The following is a 15675-nucleotide window of genomic DNA, read 5'->3' as shown; positions in this document are numbered from 1 at the left end:
GGGGACACTAACAGATGGAAACTCATCCCATGCTCGTGGCTACGAAGAATTAATATCGTCAAAATGGCCATCCTGCCCAAAGCAATATACAGATTTGATGCAATCCCTATGAAACTACCAGCAACATTCTTCAATGAGCTGGAACAAATAATTAAAAAATTCATATGGAAACACCAAAGACCCCGAATAGCCAAAGCAATCCTGAGAAAGAAGAATAAAGTAGGGGGGATCTCACTCCCCAACTTCAAGCTCTACTATAAAGCCATAGTAATCAAGACAATTTGGTACTGGCACAAGAGCAGAGCCACAGACCAATGGAACAGACTAGAGAATCCAGACATTAACCCAGACATATATGGTCAATTAATATTTGATAAAGGAGCCATGGACATACAATGGCGAAATGACAGTCTCTTCAACAGGTGGTGCTGGCAAAACTGGACAGCTACATGTAGGAGAATGAAACTGGACCATTGTTTAACCCCATATACAAAAGTAAACTCAAAATGGATCAAAGACCTGAATGTAAGCCATGAAACCATTAAACTCTTGGAAGAAAACATAGGCGAAAACCTCTTAGACATAAACATGAGTGACCTCTTCTTGAACATATCTCCCCGAGCAAGGAAAACAACAGCAAAAATGAGTAAGTGGGACTATATTAAGCTGAAAAGCTTCTGTACAGCAAAAGACACCATCAATAGAACAAGAAGGATCCCTACAGTATGGGAGAATATATTTGAAAATGACACATCCCATAAAGGCTTGACGTCCAGAATATATAAGGAGCTCACACGCCTCAACAAACAAAAAACAAATAACCCAATTAAAAAATGGGCAGAGGAACTGAACAGACAGTTCTCCAAAAAAGAAATACAGATGGCCAACAGACACATGAAAAGATGCTCCACATCGCTAATTATCAGAGAAATGCAAATTAAAACTACAATGAGGTATCACCTCACACCAGTAAGGATGGCTGCCATCCAAAAGACAAACAACAACAAATGTTGGCGAGGCTGTGGAGAAAGGGGAACCCTCCTACACTGCTGGTGGGAATGTAAGTTAGTTCAACCATTGTGGAAAGCAGTATGGAGGTACATCAAAATGCTCAAAACAGACTTACCATTTGACCCAGGAATTCCACTCCTAGGAATTTACCCTAAGAACGCAGCAATCAAGTTTGAGAAAGACAGATGCACCCCTATGTTTATTGCAGCACTATTTACAATAGCCAAGAATTGGAAGCAACCTAAATGTCCATCAATAGATGAATGGATAAAGAAGATGTGGTACATATACACAATGGAATACTACTCAGCCATAAGAAAAGGGCAAATCCAATCATTTGCAGCAACATGGATGGAGCTGGAGGGTATTATGTTCAGTGAAACAAGCCAAGCAGAGAAAGAGAAATACCAAATGATTTCACTTATCTGTGGAATATAAGAACAAAGGAAAAACTGAAGGAACAAAACAGCAGCAGAATCACAGAACTCAAGAATGGACTAACAGGTACCAAAGGGAAAGGGACTGGGGAGGATGGGTGAGTAGGGAGGGATAAGGGGGGGAGAAGTAGGGGGGTATTAAGATTAACATGCATGGGGGGGTAGGAGAAAAGGGAGGGCTATACAACACAGAGAAGGCAAGTAGTGATTCTACAACATTTTGCTATGCTGATGGACAGTGACTGTAAAGGGGTTTATAGGGGAGACCTGGTATAGGGGAGAGCCTAGTAAACATAATATTTGTCATGTAAGTGTAGATTAGTGATACCAAAAACAAAGCAAAAAAAAAAAAAGAAAAAGAAGGGCAGTTCCTGTGTGGTAACCTCCAACGAGTTCTACACAAGGGTATAAAGGGCATATAAAAGTGTAGGCAAAGGGTCTGTTTGTGTTTATACAGAGGATCAAAGCCTAATTGGGCTACCCCGAAAATGAACTAAGATACGATATGAAAAAGAACTTCCAACATCTGCACTCTCGGGAAGACTCATGCCAGAAGATGATCATCAAAAAACCCCAACAAAGATCCACGCACTGCTACAGCTGTAGATGCACTCATCCCACCAGTTCCTGGACTTGCCATGGGAATGAGGAAGGAGATATCTAAGCTGGCCTGTGCATACAGTAAAACAACAAAATTGGACTGGATCTATACTGTTGGAACTCAACCAAGAATTTGGAGAAGTGCAAATTGTAGCGCTCCAAAGTCTTACAACTACAAACTATTTATTGTTAAAAGAACATATGGCATGTGAACAGTCCCCAGGAATGGGTTGTTTTAATTTGTCTGATTTCTCTCAGACTGTTCAAGTTCATTTGGACAATATCCACCATATCATAGATAAGTTTTCACAAATGCCTAAGGTGCCTAACTGGTTTTCTTGGTTTCACTGGAGATGGCTGGTAATTACAGATATGCTTTGGTTATGTAAATATACTCCTATTATGTTAATGTGTGTGCACAATTTAAGTAGTAGCTTAAAACCTATACATGCTGAAGTACTCTACAAGAAGATATGTCAAAGAAATAATCAATCTTCCCATGTTTTCTTCTGCCTGCTACTTCTATAGCTTTTCTTCTTCCTTCCTAATTACAACCCTTAAATAGAATTCGTGCCTCATATCAAATTTACCGAGTATCATAGTTCTTCCAAGTGGTAAAGATACCTCAAGACAAATGCTGGGCATAGAAGCCACAGGGCATAAATATGCAAAGAAGTAAAAAGCTAACCTTTTCAAACAATAAGGCTTCCCTCTCACTTACCAACTTCACATTTCCCTGTATGGCCCCGGAAGATGACTGGTTAGCCAGAGACAGGTAAGATTCCTCAAGGGAGGAACAACCTAAGACAGGCACAGTTGCAGGGGGGCCATCAGGTGAGAAATTGGGGATCAACAGAGGTGAGGCTTAGAACCTCACCCCCCCTTTTCTGAGAGAAATCTTCTGCATACGTGGATGTTTTATTGCCCTTGTCTAGCTTGGATTAACACATAGTCTACAGGCACACACCTGATCATCTACATTTGCTCTCTTACAACACTAAACTATGTTTTCTACCTTTATCTTGTATCTACCTACCACTTCAGCATTTTATTAAAAATAATAATAATAAAGAGAGAAATGTGGTATCCACATATAAATCAAGTATAAAAACCAAATGAGTATTCATATTTGAACTGACTGTTTAGAGTTCATAATGCATGAGCAAAACCGAAAGTTTCTGTGATGACTGCCCTTGTACTGTTCACTATGTAACTTATTCATTATGTAAGAATTTGTTCTACATGTAAGAACTTGTTTGTTATGCCTCAGAAGATTGGAGACTGACGAAAATTAGGCTTGGGGTGGATTAATGATTGTGCATTGAGCATTGACTCCCCTATACAGAATTTTATTGTCGTTAACAACCATTTGATCAATAAATATGAGAGATGCCCTCACAAAAAAAAAAAAAAAAAAAAAAAAAGAATCTGTAGATTGTGTTTCTAATAGCATATTAAGTGAATTAAGTTAGCCTCTTAGATAGTAAGGAATTTAACCTTGAAACTTTAGTAAACACGAATCTAAGGCCCACAATGGCAATAAGTACATACCTGTCAATAATCACCCTAAATGTAAATGGACTGAATGCACCAATCAAAAGACATAGAGTCACTGAATGGATGAAAAAACAAGACCCATCTATATCCTGCCTACAAGAGACTCACTTTAACCCAAAGACATACACAGACTAAAAGTGAAGGGATGGAAAAATATATTTCATGCAACTAATAGGGAGAAAAAAGCAGGAGTTGCAGTACTTGTATCGGACAAAATAGACTTCAAAACAAAGAAAGTCACAAGAGACAAAGAAGGACATTACATAATGATAAAAGGGTCAATCTAACTAGAAGACATAACTGTTATAAATATCTATGTGCCCAACACAGAAACAACTACATATGTGAAACAAATACTAACATAATTAAAAGGGGGGAAAGAATGCAATGCATTCATTCTAGGAGACTTCAACACTGCACTCACTTTGAAGAACAGATCAACCAGACAGAAAATAAGTAAGGAGACAGAGGCACTGAACAACACATTAGAACAGATGGACCTAACAGACATCTACAAAACTCTACACCCTAAAGCAGAAGAATACTCATTCTTCTCAAGTACACATGGAACATTTTCAAGAATATATCATATACTAGGCCACAAAAAGAGCCTCAGTTTATTCAAAAAGATTGAAATTGTACCAACCAGTTTTCAGACCACAAAGGTATGAAACTAGAAATAAATTACACAAAGAAAATGAAAAAGCCCACAAACACATGGAGGCTTCACAACATGCTCCTAAATAACCAATGGATCAATGACCAAATACAAACAGAGATCAAGCAATATATGGAGACAAATGACAACAATAATTCAACACTGCAAAATCTGTGGGACACAGCAAAGGCCGCGCTGAGAGGAAAGTATATTGCAATACAGGCCTACCTCAGGAAAGAAGAACAATCCCATATGAGTACTGTAAACTCACATTTAACAAAACTAGAAAAAGAACAACAAAAGAGGCCCAAAGTCAGTAGAAGCAGGGACATAATAAAGAATAGAGCATAAATAAATAAAATGGGGAAGAATAAAACAACCAAAAGAATCAATGAATGCAAGAGCTGGTTCTTCGAGAAAATAAACAAAATAGATAAACCCCTAGCCAGACTTATCAAGAAAACAAGAGAGGCTACACATATAAACAGAATCAGAAATAAGAAAAGAAAATCACTACAGACACCCCAGAAATACAAAGAATTATTAGAGAATACTGTAAAAAATTGTATGCTAACAAACTGGATAACCTAGAAGAAATGGACAACTTTCTAGAAAAATACAACCTTTCAAGGCTGACCAAGGAAGAAACAGAAAATCTGAACAGACCAATTACCAGCAACGAAATTGAACTGGTAATCAAAAACCTACCTAAGAACAAAATTCCTGGACCAGATGGCTTCACTGCTGAATTTTATCAAACATTTAGTGAAGACCTAATACCCATCCTCCTTAAAGTTTTCCAAAGATAGAAGAAGAGGGAATACTTCTAAACTCATTCTACGAGGCCAGCATCACTCTAATACCAAAACCAGGCAAAGACAACACACACAAAAAAGAAAATTACAGACCAATATCCCTGATGAACATAGATGCAAAAATACTCAACAAAATATTAGCAAACCAAGTTCAAAAATACATAAAGAGGATCATCCATCATGATCAAGTAGGATTTATTCCAGGGATGGAAAGATGGTACAACATTCAAAAATCCATCAACATCACCCACCGCATCAACAAAAAGGACAAAAACCACATGATCATCTCCATAGATGCTGAAAAAGCATTCAACAAAATTCAACATCCATTCATGATAAAAACTCTCAACAAAATGGGTATAGATGGCAAGTACCTCAACATAACAAAGGCCATATATGACAAACCCACAGCCAACATTATACTTAACATTATACTTAACATTAAACTAAAAGCTGAAAGCTTTTCCTTTAAGATCGGGAACAAGACAAGGATGCCCACTCTTCCACACTTCTATTCAACATAGTCCTGGAGGTCCTAGCCATGGCAATCAGACAACACAAAGAAATAAAAGGCATCCAGATTGGCAAGGAAGAAGTTAAACTGTCCCTGTTTGCAGATGACATGATATTGTACATAAAAAACCCTAAAGAATCCACTCCAAAACTACTAGAGCTAATATCTGAATTCAGCAAAGTTGCAGGATACACAATTAATACACAGATATCTGTGGCATTTCTATACACTAACAATGAACTATCAGAGAGAGACATCAGAAAAACAATTCCATTCACAGTTGCATCAAAAAGAATAAAATACCTAGGAATAAACCTAACCAAGGAAGTGAAAGACCTATACCGGAAGTGAAAGACCTATACCCTGAAAACTACAAGACACTCATGAGAGAAATTAAAGAAGATAACAATAAATGGAAACACATCCCATGCTCATGGATAGGAAGAATTAATATTGTCAAAATGGCCATCCTGCCTAAAGCAATCTACAGATTCAATGCAATCCTATCAAAATACCAACAGTATTCTTCAACAAACTAGAGAAAATCATTCTAAAATTCATATGGAACCACCAAAGACCCCGAATAGCCAAAGCAATCCTGAGAAGGAAGAATAAAGCTGGGGGGATTATGCTCCCCAACTTCAAGCTCTACTACAATGCCACAGTAATCAAGACAATTTGCTACTGGCACAAGAACAGACCCATAGACCAATGAAACAGACTAGAGAACCCTGATATAAACCCAACCATATATGGTAAATTAAATTTGATAAAGGAGCCATGGACATACAATGAGGAAATGACAGCCTCTTCAACAGCTGGTGTTGGCAAAACTGGACAACTACATGCAAGAGAATGAAACTGGATTATTGTTTAATCCCATACACAAAAGTAAACTCAAAATGGATCAAATACCTGAATGTAAGTCATGAAACCATAAGCCCTTAGAAGACAACATAGGCAAAAATCTCCTGAATATAAGCATGAGCAACTTCTTCCTGAACGCATGTCCTTGAGCAAGGGAAACAAAAGCAAAAATGAACTCATGGGACTACATCAAACTAAAAAGTTTCTGTACAGCAAAGGACACCATCAACAGAACAAAAGGCATCCTACAGTATGGGAGAATATATTTGTAAATGACATATCTGACAAGGGGTTAACATCCAAAATAAATAAAGAACTCACATGCCTCGACAACAAAAAAGCAAATAACCTGATCAAAAAATGGACAGAGGATATGAAGAGACAGTTCTCCAAAGAAGAAATTCAGATGGCCACAGACACAGAAAAAGATGCTCCACATCACTAATTATCAGGGAAATGAAATTAAAACCACAATGAGATATCACCTCACACCAGTAAGGATGGCCAACATCGAAAAGACTAAGAACAAGTGCTGGCGAGGATGCGGAGAAAGGGGAACCCTCCTACACTGCTGGTGGGAATGTAAGCTAGTTCAGCCATTGTGGAAAGCAATACAGAGGTTCCTCAAAAAACTAAAAATAGAAATACCATTTGACCCGGGAATTCCACTCCTTGGAATTTACCCAAAGAATACAACTTCTCAGATTCAAAAAGACATGTGCACCCCTATGTTTATTGCAGCACTTTTTACAATAGCCAAAATATAGAAGCAACCTAAGTGTCCATCAGTAGATGAATGGATAAAGAGGTGGTATATATACCACCTGAATACTATTCAGCCATAAGAAAGAAACAAATCCTACCATTTGCAACGACATGGATGGAGCTGGAGGGTATTATGCTCAGTGAAATAAGCCAGGTGGAGAAAGACAAGTGCCAAATGATTTCCCTCATTTGTGGAGTATAACACAACGAAGCAAAACTGAAGGAAAAAATAACAGCAGACTCAGAGACTCCAAGAAGGGACTAGTGGTTACCAAAGGGGAGGGGTGTGGGAGGGTGGGTGGGGAGGAAGGGAGAAGGGGATGGAGGGGTATAATGTTTAGTACACATGGTGTGGGGGATCATGCGAAAAACAGTGTAGCACAGAGAAGGCAAATAGTGAATCTGTGGCGTCTTACTACACTGATGGACAGTGACTGCATTGGGGTATGGGTGGGTTCTTGATAATATGGGTAAATGTAACCACATTGTTTTTTCATGTGAAACCTTCATAAGAGTGTATATCAATAATACCTTAATAAAAAATAAAAAAATAGAAATAAACGAAATACATTTTACATTGGGACTGCCAGCTATGAGAGACATGAGTATGTGTGTTTCACAAAAAATACTTAATCTTCCTGTGTGTTATGCATTCTGATACTTCCTAATTTATCCTATCCTATTTATTTTTGTTTTTGCTGATTGCAGTGCATAATTTCACCTGTGATCTGCAGTTTAAAAATGCTGTTAGTATGATGAGTTCCCCAACGGCACCAGGACCTCCCCTCTCTCTCCCAACACCATTCAGTACCCGACTGAAGAGTGCCCAGCACATGTGGGAGGAGGATGATTCTGTCTCCAGAGCATTCCTCTATTCTACAGAGAGAGTACTCCATCAGAAGAGAGACAAGAGAGAAGGAATCCTAGCTCATCCATGCAGCAAATATTTCAGTCAGTCAGTCTATCAGTTGGTCAACAAACATTTACAGAGCCCTTTTGTATTCCAAGCCCTGTTCTAGGTCCTGAGCTGTGAATGAGGCAGACAAGGTCCGCCTTCATGCAGCTGACATTTTAATAGGGTGTGGGCAGGGGGTACAATAAACAAGTAAACAAAAACAGAAGCAAGATAATTTCTGCATGATCCATGCTATGAAGAAAACAATTCAAGAGAAAGGTATAGAGAAGGGTATTGTTGGGGTTACTCTAGAAATGATGGCTGTCTCTAAGTCTCAGGTAACTCATCTATAAAAGGGCAATGATGACACTTATCTGAGAGCTGGTTGTGGGGTTTAAATGGGGTGATGAATTCAAAGTATACAGCACCATCCTGGGACAGAGTGGCTTTACTTTCATCGTGATTAGGAGGCCAACTCTGGTTGAAGGCAGGCCGTGATAAGTTCCACAGATCCACAGATGTAAGATTGCACTGGGGTTCAGAGGAGGGTGAGGGGACAATGCTGACTGCAGCACAGGCCCAGGACCCACACATGCATTGACTCGTCCCTCTGCACAGCTCTCCTGACTTGTCCTTCCCCATTCTGCCCCATCTCCTTACTCCTACCCCATCCCAGTTTGAGCTGTCCTTTCCCTAAAAGCTAGGGCATTGAAGAGTTAACTTCCTTCCACTGGGATATCCCAGACCACACAGGGACAAAACCCCATGCCCCACATCCAGCAGCCTTCGCCCCCTACTCCAAGCCTCAGTGGATGCCCAACTGATAAGACCATGCCGGCCCAGGAACATGGGTGCAGACAACAGGAGTGTAGACACCTGAAGTCTAGCCCAGGGAAATGCTGAAGGGTCCAGATCTGTCCAGCAGGAGCAGAAAAGGCTCAGGGGCAATGACACTGTCTTTTGGTCCCTGCAGAATGACCAGGGAAGAGTAAAGACCCCTGTCTCAAGGAGAATTGCTCAAGCATCCAAGCTCCATGAGACAAAGTCCTCCAAGTACATACTTTGTGCCTAACCCTGGGCTTGGGCCATGAGATGAGCAGGACCCCTCTCTGCCCTAGGTGTTCACAGCCCTGGGGAAGAGGGACACAAGCAAACTAATCACCTCAAAGCTCTGAGTTCCTGCAGCGGCACCTGGAGAAGAGGCTGCTAGGGGAGCATGGGAGGGGGCACCCAGCACAAGCTTCCATGTCAGCTCAGGGTGAAAGTGGATGCCCTGCAAGGACCCTGCCAACTCTAGCCATGTACAGTGAGTCATTCTAGCTTTGCATTAGACAGACCTGACTTTTAATTCAGTTTCTGCCACTTATTATCTTTGTGACCTCAGGTAAGTCTCAGTCTCTCTGAGCCTCTGTTTCCACATCTAGAAAATGGGGATAGTCATACCTGCCTCGAAGATTATGAGATTAAATGAACTAAGAAATTTAAAGCCCTTAACAAATAATTGTCTGAGAAAAAGCTCAATACAGAACAGCAGTTGTGGCTACTGCCATCAATAGGAGAGGCCCTCTGAAGCATCCTCCCCCTCCCCTGCCCTTCTCCGTAGCCCTCCCCTGGCCAGCCCTTATACAGGCCAGCCCTTGTACAGTGCCTCCCTCGAACATGCAGGGAACCCCTGCCCCCTCTGCTATCAGAAAGGAGCTCCAAGTGGCCTTCTGCTGAGTCTCACTGAAGAATCCCAGGTTCCAGCCACTGGGAATAATAAGGCCAGGGTGGGAAGCGGAGGTGTTGAGAGAAGTTGAACTCTGCAGCAGGGAGATCACCCATCCCTGAATAAACAGACTGTCACCCACCCCACCCACCCTCTCTCTCCTTTAAATAACCCAGATCTGTTGCCCAGTTGTCTCCAAGCAACACCACCCAAGCTCCCAAGGATTTCTCACTCTGACAGAGCCATTTATGAAGATGCTGCCAGGGAGGTGGGGGCGGGGCAGGTGTCAGGGAGCTATGAGGTCTGACGCGGTGCCTTCCCAGGGCCTCCTTGTGGCAAGGTCCCGGGGCCTGTGAACACAGCTCCCGGGCTCTCCCTTCACCAGAACAGTGGGCAGAGGAGAACGCTTGCTTCCCAGAAACATTCCAGGAGGGGCTGAGGCCCCCAGGCTTACAGGGAAGGTCCCAGACTCCATGAAGCTTGGGACACACAGGAACCAGCTAAGTGCCTTGGGAAGATCACTGGCCTGGGTTCAGCCTCCTGAGTTCTAGCCTGGGCGTCACCTCTCCGATCCCCTTATCCCAGCCAGGTCATCCACCCTCTCTGCACCTCAAAGAACCTCAGTGCTGGCGTATAGCTTCAGTGAGGGGTGGCAAAGGACACTGTCACACTTTTTGACAGTATATATTGAAATCACAAATACACAGACTCTCTGCTTTAGCAGTTTCATTTCTAGGAATTTAGTCTAGAGATGTGCTTGCCCATGCACAAATTGACAAATGTACAATGTTTTTCATAGTTTACAAAGGTGAAGGGCTGGAAACAACCAGGAGGTCTGAACAGAGAGAGATGATTGGCTGGATAAACTATGGAACATCCAGAAATTAGAAATACTATTTAGCTATTTCAAACCATGAGAAAAGCTGTAAGGGTAAAGAAGCTGTAGAGAAAAGAGAGGGCTGATGGAAAATGGCCTCTAAAGCTGGGGCTCTAAGGAGCTCCAGAAGTGGACATGGACAAGGAAGGTCAAGGCAGTGTTGTGCATGACTGTGGGGTGCTGAAGCCAGCTTCAGCATCTGTCTCTGGGAGAATGGATGAATCTCAGGATTCTAACCGTGGAATCCCGTCCAGCACTTACACCCAACAATCCAGGTGCACACACACGAACATGGAGAGAACTTAAAAACACAGTATCTTGGGTTAAAGTAATAAATGGAGCTAGACTAGCCATATAATACCAATGACATAAAATAACAATGCTTATACAGGAAAATAACACAGTTTTTTTTGAACTAGGATATGTATGTTCTGTGTTCTGTAAAAACATTTATCAAATGAGGCCTGGGTGCTCGATCCTCATATATCATGGGTGTCTATAAGAAAAAGGGATGAGATGAAGGGAAAATAGTACAACTGAGAACAACACAAGAGAAAGGCCTCATGTACATGGATGATGATAACATGCTATGGATTAAGGACAATTATTTACTCAACTGCAATCAAGGAAAGAAGGAAGGAGGGAGGGAGGGAGGGAGGAAAGGAGAAAGGGAGGGAGCCAGGAAAGGAAATTGCATGACAGAGAGAAACTTTTTGCTGTATACCTTCTGTGCATTTGAATTTTTGTTCCATGTGGATGTGTTACCTATTTTTAAATAATTGTTTAAAAGTTCAACTCATCGACTTGCATACACACAGTCTCTGGAAGGCTGCAAAAGACGCTGGGAAGAGCACTTGGCCCTGGTGGGGGAAGGGGCCTGGGGAGAGAAGCGGTCTTGCCTTCCCCTCACTATCCTTTTGTTCAGTTGGATTTTTTTACTCTGTGCATCTATGACGTATTCTAATAGTTAAATCATTTTTTATTTTTTATCTTGAACATTTAATCTATGCACAAAAGTAGAGAATAGTATAATAGATTCTAAATACCCATCGTCCCCATAGCACGATTATCAAAATTCTGCCATGCTTGTTTCATCTACCATTATCTTTTTTTCACGTTTGGTTTCCTTATTGGCATAATTTAAAGCAACCTCAGACATCACACCATTTCACCCCTACCTGAATCAGAATATGATGGACACAATAAATGCAATTTAAAGAAACAAAGTGAGAAGCCAGTTAGTACACCCTGCCAGATCTGGAGGGATTTCCTGTATGAAATGCACAAACGCTGGTAGTCCCTGCCTCTTGGCTGTTCCCAGAGATGAGGAACTCACTACCCAGACCCATTCTCTTTCTTCATCCTAATGGCCTAGAGCTAGGCTTCTCAGAAGAGGCAGACACCATCCCACTCTCCCTTTGCTGTCTTGGAGGCACCCAGCTTTGGGCAAGGGCAACTCAAAGCCATAGGGAAATAGCCCAAATTATTAGAGCCCGGTTCCCTCCAAGACAAAATCAGAAGTAAAACGGCACACCATGCATATTCACATAAACTGGAAGCCAGTGACGCTCTGCAGCTTGGACGGTCCCGGTCCCTCCAGACACCCCCAGGCCATCTGACACAGGCATTCACTATCCTGGCAGTCGGGGTAAACCTTGGGCCAGGACTGACAGCTGTGTGTGCATTTGAATTGCCAGTTGGTGGGGTTAGACCACAGACCCAGGCTCCACCCCAGTCCTCCTAACCCAGAGCCTCCTTGCCTGGAGCCTGGGAAAGCCTCCAGCTGGTTCTAAGGTAGCAGTCGAGTGTCTGCTGTTTGGGAACCATTGTGCCAAGTGACTCTGAGGCCTCTTCCTGCTGCAATGGGCCAATCTGACTCTTAGACGCTTGTCCCTGTACCAAAGTTAGGCCTGCCCTCACTCAGCAACATGGGGTGCAATGTTCCCACTTCCCACTGGCAGGGCAACAGCTAATGCCAATTCCTCTTAAGAGCTTGCTGGCCAAGGCTCAGAGGAGCACACATTGCTCCCGAAACCAGCTTGCTTTCTGGGGCTAGAGGCAGTGGATTCTAAGACGAGATCTTGCCCTGTCCCCTGCACAGTCTTCCCTCCTTCCAGCCAGGAAAGACACTGAGTCCTTCCTCTGTGCCGCGGTTCATCAGCTCACTAAGCACCTCCCCCCCCGAGGCAGGAGGCATCTTATTCTCCTCTAGCAGATGAGGAAACTGAGGCTGAGGGAGAAGAACAAACCTGCCCCAGGGTACACAGCTGGGAAGGGGCAGAGCTGGGATGCACACCAGGCAGCCTGACTTCAAAGCTCACCTTTCTCTGCTCACAACCCTTGGCTGCCCCCATGCTCCAGCAACCAAGCAAGGTACCTGATGTCCCCTCTGGCCTGCCCCCAAAGCGTGGTCAGCAAGGCTCTGCTCAGGGCATGTTCCACTTTGCACTGTGTGCTGGTTCCTATCCTCTGGAAAGCAGACAGCGAGGTAATGTCAGCAATGCAAAAGATTTACCGGGGAAATTCCTGAGAAAGACAAGAGGCAAGTGGCAGGAGTAAGTGGGAAGAAGCTTCAGACCACGCTGCAGCCCTGATTCCTGTAGCAGGATGGGGGCAAGAAGGAGCCCTGGGAGGAAGAACCTAGACTCACCATGGCCCCAAGAGCATCTCAGTCAGGCCTAGGGGGAGACCAGAGCAAAGACTGCCCATTAGAGGAGTCCTGTGTCTGGCAAACATGGCCCAGCACTAGTGCTCCTGCAGGGCCCAGCCACTGGGAGCCCAGGGGCAGCCCAGGGAGACAGTGGCCTGGGTGTGAATGCAGGGTCCCTGAAGGTGGGGCAGCTAGGGGCAGTCAGCTAACTGCATCCTGCAGCACGTTCTCTGGAAGGGAGCTCGGAGCAGCACACCTCAAAGCTGCCACACCTGGCATGACCCATTGGCTTGCCTCTCTGTCCCCTCCCTCCACCACGAGGCAATGAGCTCCTGGAGGGCAAGGAAATGTGCACTGTTCATCTCTGTGTTCCAGCCCAGGGCACAGCATATACTGAGAGCTTAATAAATGCTTATATAATTGGCCAGGCCAACCCTCTTCCTACAGGGCAGCCGCTTCCACTGTAAGAGTTGGTCTGAGGCAGAAGAAACAAGAAGTTCAAGTCCTGAGTACCTACTATATGCTAAGCTTGGAGCCGAGGTCTGTAAAGTGCCTTTGGAGTTACAAAGAGCTTTCTCAAAATTATCACGTTTGCCATTCTGGGCCAACCTGAGCAATAGATACCCCTACTTCCCAAAGTACTGAGGATCAGAGTGGCTCTGTCCCTCATCCGAGGATGGCTCTTCTGATGCCAAGCCCTGTTGTGCTCTGTTCACTACAGCAGGTCCACAAGAAGCCCTGGGCAGGGCTCCTCTTGGGGAAATGGAAGGGGGCTCCACACTTGGTCCTGGAAAAAGGAAGCTTCCTTAAAAACCTGGCCTGGTGCCCCTCACCCTGCCTTCTTCCCTGCAAGACAGTCAGGCAACCCCTCTAAACAAGGGACCAGGGATGGCGACCAGACTGACTGGACAGACAGGGCCCCTGCCCAGGCCTCTGGTGTCTCAAGCCCTAATCTAGTTACTGCCTCACCAGGGGCAAGTCAAGGAACCTCTTTGGGCCTCAGTCTCCTCATCTGCAAAATGGGATAAATTCTTCTCAGACTCCATCTGCGCTGCACAGGTGGACAAATTACCCATTTGGTGGCAAGTGACAAATTTAAGAAACTCTGGAGCAGTGTCAGAATGAGCCCCATGGTTCTGCTTCCATGGAATGTCAGAGCTGAATTGTTGGGGATTTAACCCAATTCCCCAGCTCACGCAAGAATGCTCCCCACAGTACTCCTATCTTTTACTGGGTACTTTCTAAGTGTTCAATACTGTGTTAGATTTCATATCCCCGATCTCATTCTTCATGTTTGAAAAATGTATTTCTTTATTATTCCCATTTCATGCATGAAGAAACTAAGGCACAGAGAGGTTGACGAACTTGGACAACATTCCCCCAGCCCCCTCTGGTCTCCAAAGGTCTTGTGTTCAGCCACTAAGCGGCTCCTGACTTTAATCCTCCCAGGGCCAGGGGGCTCATGCCCTAGGGAGGCTTCCCAGGGCACTGCACTGGGAGGTAGGACATCCTTCCGCCTTCTCTTAACACAAATCTGACATGGACTTCCCAGTCACTCTCCTCAGTCCCCAGCTGGTCCTGTTCCCCCCCCACCCTGGGACTAGCAGACCACAAATACAGTGCACCTCTTTCTTTCAAGTATTTGAGAAATGCCATCTCATACCAGTTCCCTGACTTGTTCAGCTCAACATCACCAGGGCTTTCAAAGGCCGACGGGAACTTCCAGAACCAGAAGGGGCCTGAACTGTTATTCTGCCCCAGGAGCCCCAGGGGGCTCTTTCCCAAGGGGGTAAGAAGAGAATGAATCCCTTCTCCCTCCTCTCACCCCCCAAGAAGCTGGTCTCCTGGCTCTGACTTCACACCTAGCTGACATTTGACACGCAAAGCTGTGAATAAGTCTTCTTCTTGGGCTCCCACCCGCCTCCCAGCCTGTCATCCCCCATTTCAGATCTCGAAAGAGGGTGCAGCACTGAGCTGCAGGAGGCAGGGAAACAGTTGAAATGCCCACTGTTCTGTGTTGGAGGAGAGAGAGAGAGAGAGAGAGAGAGAGAGAGAGAGAGAGAGAGAGAGAGAGAGAGGATGGGGGCAGGAAGGAAATAGATTGCCGTGCAGGGGGGGGAGGAAAGCCCCGGATGTGTGTGTGCTAAATCTCCCTGCTCAGGGCTCTGGTGTCTCCCACAAATTCCTGCCTTTCCTTACCAGTTTGTTCCACATCCTCTCACTTCCTCTAGCAACTTCCCCCAGTCACTCTGGGGAGGCTGCCTCCCACCTCCCCTCCAAAACCACTGTTCAAAAGCCTCTGCAAGTTAGTATTTAATGGG

General features: G+C 44.1%; 1 protein-coding gene across 1 annotated transcript in view; it reads right to left on the bottom strand.

The window, feature by feature from the left end:
- PALD1 (phosphatase domain containing paladin 1) overlaps positions 1 to 13203 on the bottom strand; it is a 98468-nt gene extending 85265 nt beyond the window's left edge. Inside the window, exon 1 of the mRNA XM_057505943.1 lies at positions 13026 to 13203. The gene's annotated coding sequence lies outside the window, so the exon portion shown is untranslated. The remainder of the gene's footprint in view (positions 1 to 13025) is intronic.
- Between the last annotated feature and the right edge of the window lie 2472 nt (positions 13204 to 15675).

This window comes from Manis pentadactyla, chromosome 8 (assembly GCF_030020395.1).
Source record: "Manis pentadactyla isolate mManPen7 chromosome 8, mManPen7.hap1, whole genome shotgun sequence".
Lineage (NCBI taxonomy): Eukaryota > Metazoa > Chordata > Mammalia > Pholidota > Manidae > Manis > Manis pentadactyla.
This window is presented reverse-complemented; position numbering and strand designations above follow the sequence as displayed.